This window comes from Bos taurus, chromosome 13 (assembly GCF_002263795.3).
Source record: "Bos taurus isolate L1 Dominette 01449 registration number 42190680 breed Hereford chromosome 13, ARS-UCD2.0, whole genome shotgun sequence".
Taxonomy (NCBI): Eukaryota; Metazoa; Chordata; class Mammalia; order Artiodactyla; family Bovidae; genus Bos; species Bos taurus.
This window is the reverse complement of record NC_037340.1, coordinates 72,348,405-72,358,751: the sequence shown is the minus strand read 5'-3', so window position 1 is coordinate 72,358,751 and position 10,347 is coordinate 72,348,405. Positions and strand designations below refer to the sequence as shown.

General features: G+C 45.9%; 2 non-coding genes across 2 annotated transcripts; one reads left to right on the top strand and one right to left on the bottom strand.

Moving 5' to 3' along the window:
• Positions 1–5,562: 5,562 nt before the first annotated feature.
• MIR2285U (microRNA mir-2285u) lies at positions 5,563–5,663 on the bottom strand. Its single transcript, NR_107836.1, has one exon. It is a non-coding gene; the product is annotated as a microRNA mir-2285u (primary transcript).
• On the top strand, positions 5,577–5,654 carry MIR2284Y-2 (microRNA mir-2284y-2). The gene has a single exon (NR_107753.1). It is a non-coding gene; the product is annotated as a microRNA mir-2284y-2 (primary transcript).
• Positions 5,664–10,347: the final 4,684 nt, after the last annotated feature.

Here is a 10,347-nt window from a genome sequence, read left to right as displayed (position 1 = left end):
AGAATCATGGAGAAAGAGACCACAGATGTGATAAAAATGTTAGTTTGAGAATCTGGCTGGAGAAGGGAATGGCAACCCACTCCAGTATTCTTGCCGCCACCCCCCTCCCAAAAAAAAAGAGAATCTGGGTGAGGGGCTCTATGGGAGTTCTTTGGAGTTCTCCAGAAACTTTCCTATTAGCTTGAAAATTCAAAGTATATTATTTTTAAAAATATTCAGTGAGGGAACAGAAACACAGATTCTCTGGTGATAGGATTATAAGCTGGTACAACTAGAGAAAGGGAAATTTGGCAATACCTATCAAAATAAACCTTTCTCTGAGTCTAAAAAAATGCATAAAGAAGTAAGCAAACATATATATGTTACAAGGATTTTCAGTGCAGAATAAATATAAGCTTGAAAAGTTGGAAGCAGCCCAAGTTCAAGTACCCGCTAGTGGTTATTGAAAGTTAATCACATCCATACAATGTAATTTTCAGCTACCCTGTAACAATGAAAGATCCGTCAGTGGACAAACACCGAAAGGTGTTTATGACATAGTTTTGAAAAAAGTTCGCTTAGTCATTCATTTGGTTATTAGCTCAGCAAATATTTGTTGAATCCTATTATGTACAATTTATTTGGCGAGGTTTTAGATTTATAAAGATTGATAAAGCATAGAAAGGCTACCCACTCCCGTATTCTCGGGCTTCCCTTGTGGTTCAGTTGGTAAAGAATCCACCTGCAATGCAGGAGACCTGGGCTCGATCCCTGGGTTGGGAAGATCCCCTGGAGAAGGGAAAGGTTACCCACCCCAGTATTCTGGTCTGGAGAATTCCATGGACTATATGGTCCATGGGGTCACAAAGAGTCAGACAAGACTGAATGACTTTCACTTTTACTAAAACGTAGATACCTTCCCCCTCTAAACCCCGAATTCCAGTTGAGGAGACAGACATATAGGCAAATAACACTTGTGGTATCTTAGGTGAAAAGCACAAGTTATAGAACAATTTCCATAGAATGCTATTTGGGAAAAAAAAAGAATTAAATGAGTGGTAACGTGAGGAAGCACACCCGTGATGACAAAAGGCGCATATGATGCATTCTGCCCCGTCATCAGTGGTTCTCTCTGGGGAACAGGTTACAACGGGGGAAATTTCACTTTCTGCAGTGTTCAGAAATGTTTACAGTGAGCATGTAATGCTCGTATAAGTGAAGGGGAAAAAAGAATACAAATATCTATGACTAAGAACAGATAAACAACATAATGTTACCTGAACACAAAACAAGAAAAACACTGTCTTGTCTCTAAAATCAAGATGTAGCTTCGCCCCAGGAAAGATTGACCTAAATTATTATTAATTGCAGTTGTGGGCTTGAGTGCTTCGCCATGTCTGCAATTTCTAAAGTAAACAAACATCTTGTTCTCGAGATAATCTCGAAATGTTTATATTTGGTCTTCCTGAGAACGGACGGTCTGTGACTGCCAGGGGTTGAAAGGAGGAGGGGGCCCAACACGTTGCTCAGGTTTGCCTGTTGAAGAGGCTGCCCCCCAGGAGTCCCTATTTTAGCGAGGGGGGTACACTTGTCAGAAGCGTCTCTCCACACTGAAAAATCATGGGGTCCAAGCTCACCTCTAACTCCATTAATGACAGGGGATCTTAATGGAGAGGGCTGGTTTGGACGTTAAAAAAAAAATCATCTTTCTCTTTACTCACCTCTTACTGAAATTCACCGTTTCCTTCCCTTGTGAAGACCAATGGCAAACCACAGTGCTTGCAGTGCCTGTCAGTGTTTGTCACCAAGAGAAATCACAGATATTTTCATATCACATTTCTGTTGCTGCTGCTATCTTGAAAGATCGCTTATGCTCATCACTGCTTCAAAATTATGGTACTAATTAGACCTGTCCCTAGCTCTTGGTATTCAGTTCATTAATAAAGAAACACACTTATTACTATATCAAAATGTCTTCTTTTAATATTTTGATAACTGCAGTTCAAAATAATTAGAATCTTTTGTAATATAACGTATCTTATGCATTCAAAAGATTTGCTCAGTGAAGAGATCCATGGCTCAGAAAGGAGAGGAATCTTTGATCTCAAGGATTACAAGGGGCTGAAAATCCCAGGAGACCTTCCAGATCACCCCCAAATCCTCCTGCTGTGGACTGAATGCTTGTATCCCCCCAGATGCATATGTTGAAACCTAATCTCCAGTGTGATGGTGTTTAGAAGTGGGACCTTTGGGAGGTGATTAGCTTTGGATGAGGTCATGGGGTGGAGCCCCTAGGATGGGATTGGTGCCCTTATAAGGGGATGAAGAGCTCAAAGTTCTCTGCAGGCATTGACTCTGTGTGCCGGCGCCTCCAGAACTGTAGTAAATGTTTATTGTTTAAGCCACCCAGTTTAAATTCCCTGTTCCTGTGAAATTTAATTCTAATCAGGGGCAACAGACAATGAACAAATAAGTTAAGTACATGGCAGTGATAAGTACCATGGGGGGAAGATAGGGTAGGGCAAAGGAATCAGAAACGTGAAGGTGAAGAGGGGGTTGAGCTTTGAAATCTATCATCAAGGAAGTTCTTTGGGGCAAAGACCTGAAGTCAATGAGAAAACAAGCCGTGTCGATATCTGGGGTGAGGAAGAGTGTTCCAGGCAAAGGGGGCAGCATGTGCAAAGGCTCAGCAGTTTGAGAGAACATGTAACAGTTGAAAACTGCAGGGAGGTTGATACAGCTGGAGCAAAAGTGATGGGGCCACGTGGTGAGAAATAAAGGAGGAGAAGTACTCAGGGACCATGTCAGGAAAAGCCCTGTGCTTCAGGCTAGTAAATGTTGGCTCTGTGCTGAGGGAATTCAGGAAGGAATTACCCATCAGTCTATGTGTGGAGGGCAAGGCTTTGGGGCAGGCAGTCTGGTGCCGGGGCTGTTACAATTGTTGGATGATGACAACGACTAAGTTAGGGGCGGAACTATCTGAGACCAGGCGGCTTGTATTTGCTTCCTGTCGCTGCTGTAACAAAATGCCACAAACTCGGCGGCGTAAAGAAGCAGACGTTCGTTCTCTCACAGGTCTGGAGGCCAGACATCTGAAACCAGGATGTCAGCAAGGCGACACTTCTGGAGGTTCTAGAACGGAATCTGATCCTTGTCTCTTCCGGCTTCGGGGGGCTGCCCCCATTCTTTGACTTGTGCTGCAGCCTTCCGAGCTCCCCTCCATGGTCACAGTGTCATCTCTGGGTCAGGTCTCCCTCTGCCTCTATTACAAAGACAGCCAGATAATCCAGTGTAATCTTCCAGTCTCAAAATCCTTAATCACACATGCAAAGACCATTTCCCACTGTTAGGTAACAAAAGGTTCCAGGGATTAGGACCTGACATATCTGGAGGCTATCATTCAGCCTCCCATGAAGGTAAAAGATAAGTCACCCAGACATGGAGAATTACTGCAGCCAGGCTCCTCCCGCAAGGCCACGGACGACCCCCTTAGTTCCTAAGCCTGACTTACTAGACCCATTGCATCATATTTCTCCTACTTGCCCTCCTACCTCAGTGGCCACTCCTGTCTGCCTCTTCTGTGATCCTTCCCTTCTCCCCACACCCCGAGGCTTAGCCCCTGGTGACCATCCAGGCCATGGCTTTATATCCCTTCATGCCAGCAACTCCAGCCTCGGCCTCATTCCCCAACTCAAGCTCCACAAAACCAGCTCACTCTCAGCATCTCCACCTGAATGTCTAGGAGGCCTTTCAACCCCCAGATGTCCAACCTTTCAACCCTCAGATGTCCAAACTGGTCTCCTGGTCGTCCCCTCAACCCTGCTCCACCCTTACCCTTACTCAAGTGTTGGCAATTCTGCACTTCAGATGCTCATGCCAAAACCTGGGGGTCACCCCAGACTCCTCTTTTCCTCTCACATTCCACATCCAATTCATTAGGAAGTCTTGCTGGCTTAATCTTCCAAGATTCCCACTTCCTCTTATCCACCTCTATTTTTTCCACAGTACTTTCCATCTTCTAACACATTTCTTTTGCTTCTTTTTTATGTTTCTGGTTTAGTTTGTCTCCCTGAGATGGAATGTAGAAAGTTTTGTCCATTTGGTTTGCTGGTTTCTCCTTTGAGCCTAGAACAGCTCCTGGCACATAGTAGGTGCTCAATAAATGTTTGTTGAATGAATGAGAGAGTGACTCCCTGGCTGTGGGGTGGAGGGAAGGGCAAGTTCAGGTGACTCCAACCAGGCCTCATCCTGGAACCATGTGACAGTTAAAGCAGACATTGGTGACACAGGCTTTCAGCAACAGTTGAGTCCAAGTTAATGGGCCTCTGACCCATTTTCCTGGTTGACTCTTTACATCTTATTCAACCTTGAAGACACAGAGGTCTGCTGGCAGAAATGCCTTCACTGACGAGAGAGCCTGGGATCTGGATCACCTACCCAATGGCAGGGAACTCTGGCCTCAGCAGCTAAAGGCAGAACCAGGAGAGGCAGGGTGTTGGCTTTACCCCACACTGCTCTGCCGTGGAAGGTGTCAAGGTCCCCTGCTGACTGCACCACCGCCCCAGCATAACCCCCATCCCCAGCTTCCTTGGAGAGGTGATGCCGGCACACAGACCAGGCTGGAAGTGCCCAGCACAGCCTCTCACCTAACCTACTGGCCCAAGATCATTGCTGGGGGAGCATCGGTTAGAAGCTGGGCTCACTGGTGGGAGGGCAGGATCAGGTCTGCCCCTTCTGTTATGTCCCTCCACACTGGGTGGCTGGAGCATAAGGCGTGCAAGGCTGAGATGAGTGTACACACAATGGATACCCTCCCTCCATCGCTGTCAGCTTCACCCTATCAAAGGCCCGGGCAGCTGGTCCCATCATTCTCCCCAAGGCCACTAGAGGGGGCTATTCAAATTATACCTACAGATCAGATCTGGATACTCCCCAGTTTAAAGCCTTTTGTGGGCACCCCCTCAGGATAAAGACCAGAAGCCCTAGGAAAGGCCCCCAGGTTCTACTTGCTCTGGCCCAGCCAGTCTCTCAAGCCTTTTCTCTCACCGCGCTCCCCCTCAATCACTCTACTCCAGCTGCTCCAGCTTTGTTCAGCTCCCCAACACACCCCGCTCCTTCCCGACATAGGGCTTTTTGGAACATCGGACTTTTTGTTCCTTCGGCCTGGGATGCTTGTCCCCGTTGTTGCCTAGCTACCACTGACTCATCTTTCATAGCTCAGCTCAAAGTCATTTCCTCTGGGAAGCCTGCTTTGACTATATAACAATATGATGATAAATGAGGATGATGATTTTTTTTTTAAAGTAGCCTTTTAGCTCTTACCGTGTATTCAGAACATTCTAAGGACATTGCGAGTCTTATTCATGTGAACCTCCCAACAAACCGATGAGGCAGGCGCCTTAACCACCTTCATGCTCCAGGTGGAAACTGAAGCACAGAAAGGTTCGTCAGTTTGCTCATGGCCACACAGGAGCTCAGCTCAAGGGTCCTCCCTCTCTGGACCGAATCCTCTATTATACACGTTCAGCACCACTTTCCTCTCCTTCAGAGCATTAATCATCACCCCCAGAGCTAACCTTTATTGGGTATTTACTATTGGGTTAGCCAAAAAGTTCGTTCGGGTTTTTCTGTAAGATGGTACAGAAAAATTGGAATGAACATTTTGGCCAACGCCAGCATACTCCATGCACTACTCAGGCATCTTGTGAGCATTACCGCGGTTGTCATTTAAGGTTTGTTTGTAGGACCTTGGCTGTATGACAGTTCAAGTTGCTCACATTCTTACTCACACTCTGTTTCATTTATACCCACAACAGAATATTGGTTAAGGACAGGAAGCCTGGGGACTCTGAATTTGAGACACAAGTGAATGAGCATTGTTGCATTGATGATAAGTCACTTATGTGCCTCGTGGTAACTCCCATTGGTTCCATCTGATCACACTCCTTACAAAGCACATCCATAGGCTTCAGGCTCCTCAAAAATCAACCACAAAGAGAGAAAATTCAGGGATGAGTACAACTGACTTGATTTTTCACTTATTGGAGGCAAAAAAGGAACCCACAATGTGTTCCTTCAGTAGGTCTCACCAACACCAGCCCAAAGCCGTCTCTCCTATTTAGTCAATTTGAAACAAAAACCTCAAAATGAACTAGTAAGCTGGTGGCTTTCATTTTAGCCACAAAATGCAAAGCTCCCAAACATCCGGCTATGGAAGCCATTTCTCTCTGTGTCAATGATGAACACATGATTAAATGTCAGTCTACATTTTAATATGCATTTGTTCCCCCAAATCAAACATAGTACATCATTTAAAGATGTATTTGTGAGCAAACTGTGTAGTTTGTTACATAATTAATCCAAAAGAAATTAATTTTGTGTATGTCTTTTTAAAGGATGAAGATAAGAAATGTCTCTCTATGTAACAACTGTATTAAATGTGAACTTTGTAATACAATCCTTAATAGTATGCTGATTTAAATAATTAACTATTTTTTAACATCGGCTTCCATGGTGGCTCAGATGGTAAAGAATCTGCCTGCAATGCAGGAGACCTGAATTCAATCCCTGGGTCAGGAAGATCCCCTAGAGAAGAGAGTGGCTATCCACTCCAGTATTCTTGCTTGGAGAATCCTGTGGACAGAGGACCCTGGTGGGCTACAGTCCACAGAGTTGCAAAGAATCAGACTTGAATGAAGCAACTTAGCAAGCAAACATTTAAAAATAAATGAAAGAGAGGGTTGGAGAGATTATTTTGGCCATGAATGGGGAATGCTGATAGCTACTCCGTCAAAGCTCCATCATGGGGAAGGACCCTACAGAGGGGATGTGACGGTCACCTGGGCTAGAAGTGGGGGTGCATGCCAGGTCTCCTGCCTACCTCCCCAGCTCAATTCTAATCTATCCTAGTACCCCTCCAGCCTCTCGCCTGGAGGATCTCTTTCACCCGCTACCCACCTGCAACCACTCTCCACCTTCACTTGCATCTCTTACATCCCTACTGGCTTGTCTTTGGTCCTGTGGTTCCCTCACCTTCTCCAGGAAGGCCTCCACCTGCCTGCCATCAGAATTCATCCCCAACTGAAGGGAGCCTGGCCAGCTACAGTCTATGAGGTTGCAAGAGTCGGACACAACTGAACATCTGAGCATGCGTGCTACTGAAGAGAACTTGGGCAAATCACTTCACTCTTGGAGGCCCCAGTGTTTTTTCTTTTTTTTTTATATTTTATTTTTTAACTTTACAATATTGTGTTGGTTTTGCCATATATCAACATGAATCCACCACAGGTATACACGTGTTCCCCATCCTGAACCCTCCTCCCTACTCCCTCCCTGTACCATCCCTCTGGGTCGTCCCAGTGCACCAGCCCCAAGCCAGTGTTCTTATCACATGGGAGAAAACTTCTCCATACTCCTCGCCCCCAGCCTAGAGAGATTTTCCAAAGACCCAGAAGCCGGCCTTCACAGGTGTCCCTTTCCTCCACCAAATACACCTGGATCTGTCCTTGACTCTCACCTTCTGACCTTGGTCTCCCCAGACCAAGTTGCCAGCATCTCTCACCTGGGCTCCCGGCAGCCACCCTGCCCTCCCCTCCAGTCTACACTGGGGCCAGAGGGCTCTTGTACAGCATAAGTCACTTTGTGTTTCTCTTCTGCTCTGGCCCCTCCGACAGCAAACACCCCCCCGCCTTTTCCTTACCCAGGGCTGAAATGCCCTCAGGTTCTGGTCCTGCTGACCTGGCCCAGATCTAGTTGCCACCCCCTCCACAGCCTCACTCTCCCACCCCACCCAGCAGGAAGCTAAGCCTCTTCTGGGCTCCACAAACTACAAGCTTTTTCTCACCCCTGAACCTTAGCACACACCTGGACCACTCTTCCTCTCCATCTTCAAACAGGTGGCTCTTTCCTCCCCCTCCTTCAGTTCTCAGCCTGCAACCTCCATGCCTCAGGGAGGCCTGCCCTGGCCGCCCCATCAGAAGAAGGCTGCCTCCTTGACACCCAAACCACAGCAATGCTGGTCACCTTCATTGTATGGGTCACAGTAGTAAGTCATTAATTTGCTTGCTGGTTTATTGTCGGTGCCACCCACAAGGCTTTGTCATGTTCTCTGTTGTTTCCCCAGCATCTGAGACAGTGCCTAGCACATAACAGGTGCTCAAGAAATATGTGAATGAATGAAAGAACAAACAGCTAGGAGTGACTGTGTGTAGTACCTCGTGAAGGCCCTAATGCATGTAAAGGGAGCTTTGGGTTTTTTTCAAATAATTAACAATATTTTAATTTTAAAATTTACTTTATTTAACTATAGTTGATTTACAATATTGTGTTAGTTTCAGGTGTACAGGTTTAGACTCTTTCTACTCTAGGTTGGGAGAAGCCAATGTCACCCCACTTGCCTGGGAAATCTCATGGGTGGAGGATCCTGGAAGGCTGCAGTCCATGGGGTCACTAAGAGTTGGGCATGACTGAGCGACTTCACTTTCACTTTTCATGCATTGGAGAAGGAAATGGCAACCCACTCCAGTGTTCTTGCCTGGAGAATCCCAGGTATGGGGGAGCCTGGTGAGCTGCCATCTATGGGGTCGCAGAGTCGGACATGACTGAAGCGACTTAGCAGCAGCAGCAGCTATTCTAGGTTATTATAAGACACTGAATATAGGTCCTGTGCTCTATTTTACATATAATAACTAATCCCATACTTCTCTCTCCTTCCCCTTTGATAACCATAAGTTTGTTTTCTATGTCTATGAGTCTGTTTCATAAAAAGTTGATTTGTATTCTTTTTTTTAGATTTCACATATAAGTGATGTCGTATAGTATTTGTCTTTCTCTCCCTGACTTACTCCACTCAGTATGATAATCCCTGGGTCCATGCATGCTGCTTCAAATGGCAGTACGTCTTCTTATGGCTGAGTACTACTACTATATATATACATACCACATCTTCTTCATCCATTCATCTGTTGATGGACATTTAGGCTGTTTCCATGTCTTGGCCATTGTAAATAGTGCTCCTGTGAACACGGATGTGCACAGATCTTGTTTCAATTAGCATTTGCATCTTTTCTGGATATATGCTGGATCATATGGGAAGAAACCTTCAGACTGTTCCGACAATGGTTGCACTGATTACACTCCCACCAGCAGTGTAGGAGGGTTGCTGCTGCTGCTGCTAAGTCGCTTCAGTTGTGTCCGATTCTGTGCGACCCCATAGATGGCAGCTCACCAGGCTCCCCCATCCCTGGGATTCTCCAGGCAAGAACACTGGAGTGGGTTGCCATTTCCTTCTCCAATGCATGGAAGTGAAAAGTGAAAGTGAAGTCGCTCAGTCGTGTCCAATTCTTTGCGACCCCATGAATCGCAGCATGCCAGGCCTCCCTGTCCATCACAAACTCCTGGAGTTCACTCAGACTCACGTCCATCGAGTTGGTGATGCCATCCAGCCGTCTCATCCTATGTCGTCCCCTTCTCCTCCTGCCCCCAATCCCTCCCAGAATCAGAGTCTTTTCCAATGAGTCAACTCTTCACATGAGGTGGCCAAAGTACTGGAGTTTCAGCTTTAGCATCATTCCCTCCAAAGAAATCCCAGGGCTGATCTCCTTCAGAATGGACTGGTTGGATCTCCTTGCAGTCCAAGGGACTCTCAAGAGTCTTCTCCAACACCACAGTTAAAAAGCATCAATTCTTCGGCACTCAGCCTTCTTCACAGTCCAACTCTCACATCCATACATGACCACAGGAAAAACCATAGCCTTGACTAGACGGACCTTTGTTGGCAAAGTAATGTCTCTGCTTTTGAATATGCTATCTAGGTTGGTCATAACTTTTCTTCCAAGGAGTAAGCATCTTTTAATTTCATGGCTGCAGTCACCATCTGCAGTGATTTTGGAGCCCCCCAAAATAAAGTCTGACACTGTTTCCACTGTTTCCCCATCTATTTCCCATGAAGTGATGGGACCAGATTCCATGATCTTCATTTTCTGAATGTTGAGCTTTAAGCCAACTTTTTCACTCTCCACTTTCACTTTCATCAAGAGGCTTTTTAGTTCCTCTTCATTTTCTGCCATAGGCAGGTAATAAAAATGTATATCATTCAAGTCCCTATCCTTTCTGAAGGGTCCTCCCTGGATATCCCAAGAGTTACAGCCAGCTTTTTTCAGAGTATGGCCCAAAGAACCCAGAGAGAGGTTTAGTCTGAGCTTTATTAGAATGTAGACTCTGGGCCCCATCCTGGACCCTTTGAACCTTGGCAGTGGGCCCTGGATGGAGTATTTCTTTTTTAAGCCTTTTATTTTATATTGGAGTAGAGCTGATTAACAATGTTGGGATAGTTTCAGGTGGACAGCAAAGGGATTCAGTCATACATAT